This window comes from Equus caballus, chromosome 20 (assembly GCF_041296265.1).
Source record: "Equus caballus isolate H_3958 breed thoroughbred chromosome 20, TB-T2T, whole genome shotgun sequence".
Classification (NCBI taxonomy): domain Eukaryota; kingdom Metazoa; phylum Chordata; class Mammalia; order Perissodactyla; family Equidae; genus Equus; species Equus caballus.
In genome coordinates, this window is record NC_091703.1 from 25,846,285 (window position 1) to 25,860,835 (window position 14,551).

General features: G+C 45.6%; 1 long non-coding RNA gene across 1 annotated transcript; it reads left to right on the plus strand.

Moving 5' to 3' along the window:
* The first annotated feature begins 3,312 nt into the window (after positions 1-3,312).
* On the plus strand, positions 3,313-5,295 carry LOC138919413 (uncharacterized). Its single transcript, XR_011429577.1, has 3 exons — positions 3,313-3,462; positions 4,213-4,404; positions 4,991-5,295. It is a non-coding gene; the product is annotated as an uncharacterized lncRNA (long non-coding RNA).
* Positions 5,296-14,551: the final 9,256 nt, after the last annotated feature.

The window sequence follows — 14,551 nt, forward strand, 5'->3', positions numbered from 1 at the left end:
TCCCAAGAAGGAGCAAAGTTTGGAAGAGGAGAGGAGAGATTCTTCCCTTCCTCTTCTGTGATCTTCCTCACTTCAGAGAACTCTCTAGTTTTCATATGAGAAGACGATGGGAGGATCCAGATTTCTCTATAGAGGGGCACTTGTGTGTGCGTCTTGTGGTCCTAAAGCTGCATATACACAGAACTTCTCATGCAATTGAAGAAAATGTCAACTGAATAAAGAATGGGCGATGATGAAGATTTGGGAGGCATGGATGTCCCCCACAGTCTCCAACTTTGTTAAACTTCTTTTCACATTGCAATGATTGGGAAGGCAATGTTGGGTGTGAAGAACACTGGCAGTGAGTTGGAATAATAGTCATAAGGTTAGTCAGAGAGCTCCAGAGCTGCCACTATCTTAAGGAAGGTTAAGGAAAAGAGTCATTAAGCCAACCCTCAATCTTGGTGTTTGCTTGTTCATGTAAGTTGAGGGAGCAGGGATTGGATGGAAGACCAACAAGGATCCTAGAGTCTTAGTATTCACAGATCCATAGTAGGAGCTGGGCTGAAAGAGAATATCCTAGAGACATGCGCTGTTCTAGGAAGAACAGTCTGCAGCAAGTCTGGGAATGTTCATCCCATTGTTGTTGTGGCAGCTATTCTAGCTGCAGAAAAAAATTTTGAGAATGGTTGTTCTTACTTGAAATCTTTAGTAGCAAGCAAGAGGTAGGAGGGTGGGAGGAGGGGATGGAAGAGAAGAGAAAGAGTTTTGACTTAATGCAGTTTAGGAGACTAACGATGGAGCTTAAGGAATGCTGCCCACAGCAAGAAGTCTCACCCAGAAGTGAGACTGCAGCCCTGCCTTCCACCATCTCTACCACCTCCTCCTCCTCTTCTTCAGACTCTGCTTCTCCAGTCCATTTTGGCTAATTCCTTTCCTGTGCTCAGGTGTCCCCTGTCCTGTCATAGACCCCTGCTCTTGGACCATGCAGGAGATGCCTTCATCTTGTATGCATGGAATGGTCCTTTGGAGAGGAAGCCTCTCTGTCTGAATGCAAATGTAAAACTGCCAGGTCAAGTCTCCCATTCCTGGGACAAGGGACTCTTTCCCCTTAGAGAACCTCCAGATCTGAGTCTCAGAGTTAAACAGGAGCAGCTTGGGACCAGGGAAAGATAACTAGGCCATAAATCAGAAAATCAACTAGCTCTGACCTTGGGCAACTCCATTAAAGCATGTTAGTCTTGATTGCCTTCTGCAAAAGTGTAACCATGGGCCCTCTAGGACCAGTCCAAAATGAGCCCATCTTGTCAACAGAGCAACTAAGAGTTGTTTTTCAGGAACTGAGACCCCTTGTCCAGTTCAGGCCAGTTGAGACCACCAACCCATCAACTAGGCCTGTGCAAAAGCCTGATAACTGACCCTTTTGAAGTCACGGGGCTGAAAACTCCATCCTCAGATCGTAGTAACACCATCATTTACGAACACGCATCCTATGAAGAGCCATGAAGCTTGACTATGCCTGTGCAGGTCATCAATTACCTCACTTCTGCTTAACTCCAATCATCTATCTCCACACTTCATCCCATAAAGTTTGCCTCAAGCCCTGGATCAGGGATACAGATTGGAGATTATATGCCTCCTGTCTACTCGCAGATCAAATTTGCAATAAAGTTGTTTGCTTTTCCCAAAAGCTGATACTGTAATTATTGGCTATTTTATGTGCATTGGATAGGAGAACCCCTTCTTGATGTGGTTACAAAAGGATAGGGAGAAAGGAGAAAGATAGCCTATTGATAGACTAGACCAGTGATATTGTGAATTCTGAGGAAGCCTATGTTCTATAATGGCTGAGTTGATAGGGTTAGTGGCATTCCAGGTCCCTTTCTTGCCTTATAAAGTGGTTTGAACATTCATAGGAAGGAGAGATTTTTCCTGGCTATAAAGATCAAGGAAAGCTTTCATGGATGAGGAGACATTTGAAGACATGAACAAATGAGTGAGATAAAGTACCAAATCAGTCACAGTCCTGGCAGGAAATCAGGCAAAGTCCAGAAGGCAACTGAAGAGAATTTAATGGAGGGACCATTTGCAAAGGTCAGTGGAAGGTTTAAGGGATATCAGCAAGGAATGGTGACACACCCTAGGGCTACAGCAGGAACCACCACCAGTGGGTCTGATGAAGCTAGGGGAGAGTATTTCCACAGAAGATGAGACTTAAAGCCACACTAGAGCATCCTGACAGAGCTGTGACCTCTAGAGTAGGAAGACGGCCACCATCACCTGCTGCCCAGTATGGAGGGAGCTAGGAGAATAGATACCCTGGAGTCTCTGCCCTTCCACCCTTTGATCTTCTCCTGTTGTCTTCTGTTGGCAGACCTCCACCAGAACCCAGACTGCAGAGGCTGCTGCTACAGTCCTCAGAGGTCAGCCTGTGGGGCACAGAGCTGACTGGAAAAGAGCAGAGAGTGGATTGGGATGGTGGGAGGAGGAGTAAAATACAAATAAAGATTAACCAGGCCAGACATCTTTCTTCAAGGATTTGCAATCTGGAGAGATAGCTAGATGTTAATAAGTAACCACATTATCAAATAAATTGGAGTAAGAGATATTAGAGCAACAGCTTAGATTTACTGAGCATCCTGTACCAGGCTCTGCACGTATGCCCTTGTTCCATCTTCACAGCCTTCCTATGAGTCATCACTACAATTCAACCCATTTTGTAGAGGAGGCTTAGAGAGATCAATAATATGCCCAAGGTCACACAGCCAGAGAAGTTAGTGGAGGCACCTGTGAATCCAGACTATGTCACGCCAGAGCTCACACGCTTAACCAAAATGCTGTGCCCCTCGGTCAAGAGCACAGCTACTACCTGCACCTGGGTCTGTTGGCCGTAAATGCTGCCACAGCCAGAGAGAGGTTCAGATTTTGAAGGGAAGCTTGCAGAGCATTTATCCCACCAAAGTTGGCTGAGGGTGTTAATGCTGGATGACTCACTTGGTCCATATCTTCCCTGGGTTCTCACTGCTCCAGAGCTTCATTTCTGCAGCTTCAGAATTGACTGAAAATTCTGAATGATTCAGTAGCAACAGAGTCATTTCTGCAGCTTCACCCAGTCTACTTCCTGCCACCAAAGTTCTCTCCTCATAAGAAAATTGCAGTCTCTGACTTCATCCCTACTTGATCTTGCTGCCTAGCAACAGCTCCTTGTCCCCATTGTCTCCCACCTTCCAGCAAATCCTTGTAGGACCAAGGAAGTCAAAAGTGTTTAGCAGATGCATGCTGAAGTGTGGTTTATTTTTGGTTTTGTTTTAATACAAATTTGTTTTTCTCCAGCTTGTTCGCATTCCTGGGAACCCCAGTGCATCATCCACTCTCCCCAAGCACAGATAGGGGATTGTCAACAGGCCGGCTGAGCTGAAAAGCCTCATGCCCACTGGTGTGAGTGCCAGATGGGCAGTGCTGTGGAGAGACTGACCAGCCCAGGTGTGTGTAGGACAATCTCTAGACTTAGCTTCTTTCCCTGAAATCCTTGCTATCTTACATCAGAAGTGTAGGGGGAAGCGCTGCACAGTCCAGAGTTCATCCCTGTCATCATCTGTTTCAGCCCTGGGGCAGGCTCAGATACGGGGCACCCGGGCCCCACACAAATTTACATGGGGTCCTCAGGGGAGCTCTGCTGATGGCAATACCTGGCCCCTGAATGCTCTCCTGCCTCTAACAGTATTTCAGTTTGAGATACTGGAGGCAGTGGAGAGTCGTGACTGAAGCCTTGGCCCAGCCCAGAGTCTGAATCACGAAGTGATCCAAAGACTCAGTCAGTCAGAGGAGCAGAGAAATGTGAGTGTCTGAGAAAGGGCTGTGGGGAGACTGCCAGGAGGGTGTGGTTGAAGGACATGGGAGGGTGTAAGCCTGAGGTCAGAGGGCTCCCTGAAGGCCAGGGCTCTCTCCCACTCTTCTCTTTATTTCTCTTCCCTAATCTGTTTGCTCAGCACAGTGTCTGACTCACAGCAAATAGACAGGGGTTTCTGCTTATAAGCTCAACTCCGCTCCCCTTTTCTCCTCTGCCTGCTGCCTTGCTTGGTTTCTCTATTTCAATCAAAGCTCCAAGTGGAAAATAGTACTCATTCATTCCTCAAATATTTACTGAGAGTCCTCTGTGTTTAAGGTTGCCAGATTTAGCAAACAAAAACACAATGTATTTTATCTGGCAATCCGTCTTACCTTCTGTTTTAGGTGCTGGGAATCCAGCAGAAGACAAAGCAGACAAAAATTTCTGCCCCTGTGGAGTTTACATGCAAGAACAAGGAGACACATAAGAAACAAAGAGAAAGATAAATTGGTTATAAGTGTTATGGACAAAATGAAGCAGGTCTCAGATTGTGTCTGCTCCCCAGACTTCTGACGGAGAACATGACCCATCCTGAGGTTAGTCCAGGGTCCTCCCTTTACTCACATGTCTCCACTTCGTCTCCCTCTTACTGGTTGGTAACCAGTTCCATGGGCAGGGAGTGACCCCTGAGGTGACTACTTTTCTAGCCAAGATGTGAAGGACAGCGAGCTCCCCTGTCCCTCTCCCTGGAGGTGAGACTCAGGCATAGGGTACAACAGCTGTAGGTGCATCCTCTCTGGTCATGGGCTCGACGAGGACAGGACTCATCAGTACCACAGAGGAGAGGCCTGTAGCACTTACACCAGGAAATGCCAAGTAAGAGTCCTTGAATATTTGCCATTTTACAAAGAGGTGACATCATTGAAGCCACTGCCGGACAGGAGGAGGCAGGTGAGGATGCTGTTTAAAGGGACGGAGGGTGTGCATGAGTGTAGTCCTCTCTCTTCAACTGAGGCTCTTTGCAAACGGTCTGATCATTTCTGGAAATCACTTTGGATCTTTTCTAAGTGCCCCTTAGGCAGTATTTCTTGGGAAACAGTCAGTTCCTCTGTTTCATATTTTATCTAATATTTACTGCCTTTGTGTGAACCACCACTGCCTGTTTTGTCCTCAACACTGTAGGAGAAAGAAAGAAAGAAGATCAGCCAGGAAAAACTGTGAAAGACTTTCAAATGGTCGAAAAAGCTGACTGGGTATCTTTTCAATGGAATACTGGCATTGTCTCATGGACTTCACACTGGTGATCTTTGATCTACAGAAGTGTGCCTTTGTTTCTTTTTCTAGGCTATTGTACAGCTGTGTAGCAACAGATGTTAACTCATGGAACACTGAGAGGAATACAGTTGATTCCTGTCCTAGGCAATGCACACGATTTCTCTCTGATAGAGAACATAAAGTTCTATAAATAAAATCCTCACTTGAACCACTCTTAGCACTTTTACTGGTTTCCTCGTTAATAAGTTAAATGAACTCTTTGGCACCTGTTCTTTATATATATTAACCTTTTTTGAAACTCATCTTTTATCAGGACATATGCGGCTTTCACTCTAAAGCTGTTACCAGAAGAAACAAAACAGTACAAAATCTAGGGTTAAATTTGGGGGGAGGAAAGAACATAAGCACAGCAAATGAGGAAGTCCTGTGTGGGCTGCTCTAGAAGATAATGACCAACCAAACAAAAACATGATGTTCAAGTTTCAGGGAAAATTGTCGGAAACTACTTTATTAATAAAAAAATTCCATCATATTAGAAAGATAGCAATACCTGATTGTTTACTGTTCCTTTAACCCTCACAACAACAATGTTTGTTAGACATTTGGAGGAAATTTGCTTCTGGGGCATGCATTGACCCTAGACTTGCATTTATGTCCATCTATGACTTTGTTCTGGCTGTATGGGTAGGGGTAGTTTTTATTTGGTTAATTTAATTTTTCCAATGAATAGGATATTTCACTGAATTGGCAACACCTCCTTGAAAAGGCTTTTTAGTCACATGGAATTCTTCTTCTTGGAGACAAAGGATTCACAGTCTCATTTTTTTCAATTCAATGGTATTTATTGGACGCTTACGAAATGACTAGTATTTGCGGTATGCAGAGGAAAGTTCACAAGAAGCACATGCGTAAAAGTTCCTCTACATGGTCAAGTTCTCTTCTCACAATTTTCTTTTTGATCTGAGAGTGTCAATAGCACACGTAACATTACTGAACTCTCCATTTTAGGTAGGAAATCAAGACACAGAGACACTAGATGGCTTGGCTGAAACCACACGTAGAGTAAACCGCGGAGATGGAACTAGTACTCAGGGCTTCTCATTCCTACCGTCTTCTCCTTCCTTGCCAAAAATACGCTTCAATCAACAATTGCATGTAACTTGAGGGGCTCCAAGGTTCAAGGTGATTCTCAGTTAAAGGCTATTCCTCCCACGATTTGAGGAAAAGGGAACAATGTCCACCCATTCCTGCAGATCTCAGGTTCATTTCCATGTTTCAGGGGTGATTTGTGCTTCCCTTAAGTCCCAAGGGTTTTTGTTTTGTGTTGTTTTTTTCACAATGACTCTCAAGGTTTCATGGTTTCCCAACCACTGAGTGGGAGAGAATGGGGCAAGGCTAAAGTCACTATCCCAGCCAGGCTCCTTCCTCCCATCGGGCTGGACCAGGAATCTTGGACAGTCCTAGAGGCATCTCTGTGTGCACCAACACCCCGATGTCTTTGGGTCTTTCCTCCTTTTCTCTGAAGGAATAATGCTCAGCTGTTCTGACTCAGGCACGTTCTTCCTGAAGGACTTTCCTTGGGCAGAAGCTCAGACTTCATTCTTGCTTCTTCTGGGACTTCTGGTGGGTGCACTGTGTTTCATCTGGAAACTTCATCAGGAGAAAGAGTGAGAATTCAACAGTCTAGGGTCAATGCACGCCCCAGAAGCAAATTTCCCCCAAATATCTAACAAGCAATGTTGTTGTGAGGGTTAAAGGAACAATAAACAATCAGGTAAAGCAATCAAAAGACCAAGACAATGAGGTCTAATGAAGAATGTGGAACATGGGGTTGGACAGAAGGAAAGGGAGAGGATGAAGATGCAGAGGATCAGGACATGTTTTAACTGAGATGTTCAACGCAGTCCTTCCTCACTCACTACCACCAAGCCTGATCCATTTCCTTCCCCCTCTTGTGACCCTGACTGTCTCCTAGCATTCCTGGTTCTGGGACAGCTCCCAGGACTCCCCGAACAGATAGCCCAGGAAGGGGTCTCCAAGAGACCACTTTGCCCAGTAGACCTGCCTCCTCTGCTATGGACAGTATTGATTAGATTCATGTCTTTTTGAAGAGAAACTCCAAAGAGAGCCCAGTAAGTTCTGTGCTTCCCTCTCTTCTGTCTATGATTTCAGACCCTCTCAAGTGGCAGCTATCTCATGAGGTATCTTTGTTCTACTTTAGGTTGGAGAAAAGCCCAGAAAGTGGATGGTGACTAAATTTGAATTCTTGTTTTTTATCTAAGGCTTCATCTGCCTCATTTTCTAGGTGTATTTAACCTGATTCTTTCCCCTGAGGCCTTGCTCACTCCTACACTATCTGGACTTACCTCCTACAATCCTAATATCTCTGGCTCACACCTCCTGGATGCCCCAAAGCTTTTTAAATCCTCTCTCCAAAACTGAACGTCATGTCCTTTCCTCCTGTGCAGCCTTGATTCCTCAAGGCTGCCACCACCCGCCCAGGTGGGCTCCTTTCCCTCCTATCCCTCAGGGAAAGTCCTTTCTACATCTTAGCCTGGGGCCCCTTCTCAGCATGGACCACCTCCTCCAATTTGTCTCTCTTCTTTTATCAAGGAGCCATGGGACTCAGTTTCCCACAGTCCTTCTCTTCACAGCCGTCACCAGCAAACCACTCTACCTCCCTGGTTTCTGCTTCCCTTCCTCCAAGAGCTACTGTTGTCCTTTTCCTCTTAACACTTAAGATTAAACAAACATCAGGAAACAGACAAGAAGTCTGGAAAACAACCAGCATAAACAACACATTGCTTTCGAAAAGTTGTTACAGTGTTGCCCACAGTCTAGAGTCTCAGAGTAAGGTTGCTAAAACAGACATGTGATTACATTCCTGAGCTCCCAAACCTCCTGTGGCTTCCCATTGCTTTCTGCAGTGTTAGTGGGGTAGGGGCTGCTGTGGAGATTTGTAAATTCTAAAAGAATTTTTAATTCTTTTGAAAAATTGTCTTAATGTCAATTTTAATCTAAATAAATACAACCTAAGCAGACTCTGTATCATCTGGTTATCATTCTTATAATCAATTATTGCTGAGTGGTCCAGGTTTCCAAGCTAACTGCTATGTTTACAATCCCATCAGTGACAAATGAACTCCCTACAGACAGATTTTAACTATTTTTTTAATGATTGCCACCTGAACTAACAACTGTTGCCAATCTTTGTGTTTTTCCTCTTCTTTTTCTCCCCAAAGCTCCCCAGTACATAGTTGTATATACTATTCATGAGTGCTATGTAGGACGCCACCTCAGTGTGGCCTGAAGACCCGTGCCATGTCCATGCCCATGCCAAGGATCCAAACCAGCGAAACCCTGGGCCACCGAAGTAGAGCGTGCAAACTTCACCAGTGGGCCATGGGGCTGGCCTTGACAAATTTTTTATTTTAATGTTGCATTTTCAAATTGGGTCCCTTAGGGTTTGAAGTTATAGTTTCAGATGTGTTCTAGAAGTTAGTTTTTGTCTAGGCAAGTTTTTTGTGTAACTCAGTTGAAGAAACACTACCCTAAAAGATAAAGCCCAATCCTTGGACGTTTTATCCTTGCATTGCAGACACTCAGCGGTCCAGTCTTCATATTTCTGCTCCACCCTTGGCTGCTCCCTGCCGTGTGCCACCTTGCACTGCCCTGACCACACCACCTGCAGTGCCCCAAATGCATCACTGGGTTTCACACTTCTGTGCCCATTTTCTCTGTAGATTCAACACACCTGGTTGGCCCTTGAATATCCTACTTACATAGAGAAATGGAGACAGCTTCCTTAACCTCTCTGAAACTCTATTTTCCTCACCTATAAAGTGAGTTAATTACACCCACTTCTCTGAGCAGATGTTAGGGAATGAGATAAAGTGTGGAGAGCACCCAGTACAGAATGTAGCACACGGCTGTGATCAGTGAACATTAGCTGTTATCCTCATCACCACATTCTTTCCCCAAGTCTCTGATGAGGATGCAACCCGCCACTTCAGAGAGAGGACAGAAGACGGAGGTCCCAAACCCCCTTCTCCACCACCTGCACCTGTCCCTCCTCATCTGTTTCCTCTGATTTCGAGGGAGCACATGTCCTTTCTCCTGTCTCAGGCTATTTCTTCACCTTCATCCTGGACCCCTCACTCTCCAGCTCCCCTCAGGGCTTCTCTATTCAGTCCATTCTTTCATTCATTCACTCAATAAAGATCCACGAGCACTAACTATGCACTGGTTACTGTTCTAGTAGCCGGGGGTACAGAAGTGAGCAAAAGAGAAATCCCCCATTCACCAAGAACCTACCTTCTAGTGGAGGGAGAGAGACAGAAAACTAAATAAGTAGTAAAATTGTGGTGTGGCACATGATGATGAGTACTCAGGAGATAAATCAATCAGAGGAAGGAATATTGCACTGGAAGTGCAATTTAAAATAGGGTGCTGATGACATAGGGGAGCAAGCCACAGACTACCTGTGGAAAAGCATTGTAAGTAGACAGGACATCAGGGCCAAAGCCCAGAAGCAGAAGCAAATGTGGCATGTTTGAAGAGTATAGAGAGGCTAGAGTGGCTAGAGGACAGCGAGTGACCAGGAGAATTGGAGCAGACAGTGTCAGAGTGGTTTGGCCTTGAAAGATATCATCTGGCTTTGGCTTTGTCTCTCAGAGAGGAGCCGCTGAAAGTTTTTAAGCAGAGAAGGGACTGGATCTGACTTACGTTTTAAGAAGTTACTTCAGATGTTAACCTGAGCCTGGGATGTGGGGAGAGGTGGCAGAACAGAAATCTGGCAACCAGCTGGGAGCTACTGCAGGGATCCAGGCGAGAAATGAGAATGCCTTATACCAAGGGGAGCAGTAGAAGTGGTCGGGGCTGGATTTATTTTTAAAATACAGTAAAAAGGCTTTGCTGATGGGCTTGGATTTGGAATAAGAATAAAGGAGTGGATCAAGAATGACTCTGAGGTCTTAGGCCTAAGAAAATGTGAAGGTGAAGTTGCCATTTACTGAGATGGGGAAACTGAGACAAAAGCAGGTTGTGGGGACAAGGCGAGGAGGTGCACAGGATTGGAAGTTCCATTTTGGCTGTGTCAAGGTTGAGGAGCCTATTAGGGATCAAGTGGAGACGCAGAGTAGGCAGTTGGAGAACCAAGTGCGCAGTCCAGACAAGAAGTCAGGGCTAGAAATATAAATTAGTCTTTTTGCTCCTCTGAATCTTCATTGTTGTTCCCACTGTCTCTTTTTCCTTCCTCATGTATTAGTTATCTATAGCTGCATAACAAAATTAACATCAACTTAGTAGTTTAAAACAGCATACATGTATTATTTCACAGTTTCTGTGGGTCAGAAATCCAGGCACTGCTGAGCTTGGTCCTCTGCTCAGGGTTTCACAGGGCTGCAATCAAGGTGTCAGCCAGGCTGTAGTGTCCTCACCTGGAGTCTCCACTGAGGAAGAATTCACATTCAAGCTCACTCAGGTTGTTGGCAGAATTAATTCCCTTACAGTTGTAGGATCGAGGGCCCCAACTTCTTGCTGGCTGTTGGCTGGAGGCTGCTCTCTGCTCCCAGAGGCCCCCTTCAGCATCTTGCAATGTGGGCCTCCCACCATGACTGCTTTCTTCTTCAAATCCAGGAGGAGAGAGGGAGCCTCTAGAGTGGGCCAGCTGGCAAGACAGACTCTTATACAACAATGTCATCATGGAAGTGACTGCCCACCATCTTTCCCAGATTTTACTGAGTAGAAGCAAGTCACAGGTTCTGCCAACAGTCAAAGGGATGAGATTACCCAAGGATGTGAACTACAAGGTGAGTAACCACGGGGGACCACAATAGAGTCTTCTGCCACACAGCAAGCTAGAAGAAGCACAAGCGTCTCCCATCTTCACCAGCTCCTTCCTTCCCCTTCCTTGTGCAATATGCTCCTCTTCACTTCTCTCTAGGGCTCTAATTCCACACCAGCAAGGTCACAGCAAAGAAAATACACGCATGCCCTCCACTCTCTTGTCTGCCATGATGGCTGATCTCCCCTCTACTACACCATAAAAATAGTTCCTGCCAGTTACTAAACCCTCCCAGTCACTAAATCCATGTGCATTTCTCGATCCTTTCTTCATGGACCTCCCTGAGTAGGGCTGCCTCCCTAATTTGGTATCTGCTTCACCAATTCCCTGGCTCCTGTGCTGGTTCTTTCCCTACTCCCTGGGAAGCTCCTTCTCAGAATTCTTGCCCCTCTTGCTCCATTACTGCTGATATTCCTCAGGCTTCAGTGCTGGGCCCTCTTTTCATACTACACACATTCCCTGCAGGGGCCAAGCCATTTTCAGGCCTCTACCCTGTAAGCTGACCACCCTCCCTCACCAGCCCCTGATTTCTGGCTCTAGCCCCACCCACTGCCTCAGCCACTGTCCACATGACACCTCCCTACAGAGGCCTTGAAGACATCTCACAGTCAGTGAATCCAAAACTAAAATCCCACTAACCCTGCCCTCCCTCTCTATCTGAGTTAATTACACCACCTAAGAATCATTTTCAACTCCTTTCAGCTGTCTCATCCACCACTTCTGACTAACAGCCAAATCCTGCTATTTGCACTTCGTTTAAAATAGTCCAGCTTAGTGGTTAGAGCACAGACTCCGGAGCCAGATTGCCTGGACTTAAGTCCAGCTCAACCAGTAACCTCTTGTGTGACCTTGAGTGAGTTATTCAACCTCCCTGGACCTCAGCTTCCTCATGCATAAAATGTGGGAAATAAGAGTATCTACCTCTTAGTGTTGTTAATAGATGTAAAGCCCCAAGCACAATGCCAAGCTCATAGTAGGTTCTATGTAAGCATTGCCTATTATTATTAGTAGTAAATAAATCCACCTCTCTCTTTTCTGACCCCAAATCTAGGGCCTTGCTTGAAGTGCTCATCATTTCTTGCCTGGAGTGTCACAGCAGCTTCTGCTTCATCTCCCTGCCTCCTCCCATCTGGCTCTCCAATAAGGACCTGCTACGTTGTGCAATCCCAGGAGGCGTCATAACAGAGAATACAATGTAAATGATGCTGCTGCCTCCCATCTCCCCCTACACCTGCCCTACTGTGATTTTCAATGTACGCATTTTCTCACGTCAAAATTTCAGAGGTTCTTCTTCACTTTGGGGCTATGACCCCAATCCCACACCAGACACCTGATGATGCTGTGTCCTGGGGAGGTAGGTTTGAGAGTCAACAATGCAGGGGTCGTGAATGAACCTTTCAAAATGGAGGACAGTGACATTCATAGAGGGTTAATATGCAGGGGTGCTGTTCTAAGTCTTCCCCAGATGACTTAAGAAGCAAATGTTGGTTTTATCCCCACCCTAAGGATGAGGAAATACGGACACTGAGTAGTTACTTAATTGACTTTGAGTTTCACGCCTAATGAGTCATGGATAACAACATATGGAGATAGAGACAAAAACTGTGGTCTAGTAGACCATAAGCCATAGTGCCTGCAACACACAAGCAACTCCCCAGGTAAAGCTATAAAACAAATTTGTGTTCCTGGGAGTTTCTAATGGCAGTGAGCAGTGACATAGTAACCATGAGAAATAGATTCTTCCTGCTAAGGCTAACTAAGTCAAAGAGACAGATTTCCAGGCACTTGGCCACACTTACTTCCTACAGGACACTGCACTAGGTCTTGGAAAAGATGAAGAAGATGCGATCAAGTGCCTGACCAGGGGAGTGAATGGACCAAGGTCACTGTGAAGAGAAGGGTGAATCCACCATAGTTCTTTCCTCCATCCAGGATTGTGTCTCATGCAATGGCAGACTTGACATGACTTTGCACATGCTGGTGCCTTTCAGATACTGAGGCGCCAGGCCATATAATGTAAGGAAGAAGAGATGAGTAAGGAGCTGCCGGTGGAGTCAAAGTCTGTGCTCAGGGACCAAGAAGGGGGAATAGAAGAGTCTATGTCCTCTGGCCTCCCTCTGCCTGGACACATCTTTGTGAGGAACACGATGAAAGGCAGCCAGACAAGTGCTGGAGACGAGTGAAGAGGGCACCAAGGAGGGGAAGGGAAGGCAGACAGGGCACAGAAAAGGCCAAGAATTGTCTGGCTCTAGCCAGGGAGCACTCACCTCTCATTTTTCTGTATTAGACTGGAGAAAAGCGCAGTCCTATGCTGGTGAGTCACTGTGTCATATCTATGGTCTCAGGCTCCAGACTCCATCAGACAAGATCTTAGTGTTCTTTCTCCATCTTACAGCTCTAAATAGTGGCCTAGCTGGGTGGGTCATGGATGGAGACCCAGGGAAGATCTATGCGGCACCTTGGCCAAGTTTTGCCTCATCCCACTTCAGCACCTGTATCTTTTCCTTTCCAGATTTAGATCTTGTTTTCCTTCTTTCTTAAAGCCCTCCCACCCCAATCTCTCTTGGACTTTTCTACTCCTCAACACTTTCAGCACTATAGGCCTCAGGGTACAGATAGAAAGTCTCCATTCAAATGACATTCAGTCTCAGTAGGTTCCATGCATCTTAGAGCAGACCTAACAACTCTCTAGACCTACGTGCCTGTCTCTTCAGAGCAGAGGGACCACTTCACAATTGGTTCCCCCATTGAGAACCCTAGAAAGGAGGGATAAATATAATCTTGTACCTTGTCTTTTTAAGTAGGTAACTTTTATTGAGAAGCTACTACCATGTGCCAGGCACAGGTCTGGGTTCTTTACAAATATTCTCCTATTTATTGACCCTCACAACAGCCATAAGAAGTAAGTGCTATTATGTCTATTTACAATGGAGGAAATTAATCCACAAAGACAGTAAAAACCTTGCTCCAAATCATACATCCAGGAGGGGGTGACACTAGGACACAAACTCACGGATTCTGGTCCCACACTCCTCAGATCATATGGGGTAGAGGTGGAACTGATCTACTTTCAGCATTTATACTTAACATACAGAAGGCCCAGTGATTTCAAGTAACTTCTTCAAGGTGACACAAATGATTAATTCTGACTCAAGAGACACTGACTCTTTTTCCACGTCTACCTCCTAAGTGTGAGTGTTCCCCAGGTGTTCCTGGGTCCACTTGTCCCTTTACACATGCTCCTTGGAAAATCTGCATGTGGATCCTCCTACTTTCTTATCTGGACTTCTTTCCTAAGCTCCACTTCCACCAGCCCCCTAAAATTTGTCTATCTGGATTGTCTCATGGTAACGCAGACAAATTTAAATTAAAAATTCTCCCAAACCATCCAAAGCATGCTTACTCTTTCGGCTTCTCTGTTATTTGTATCAATGACATCATTATTTACTGCACAAAGAAGAACTTCAATCACCCAGGATTCCTTCTTTATCATCCTGATTTAATAGGCTAGCCAATCCTTGCAGATCTTCCTTCTGAGTCACCCTCAACTGCATCGTCTACTCTCCCTGCATTGCTCTGCTCCAGATAACCCTTTGTACTGTACTGTTTCTCTCTTGTTCTGG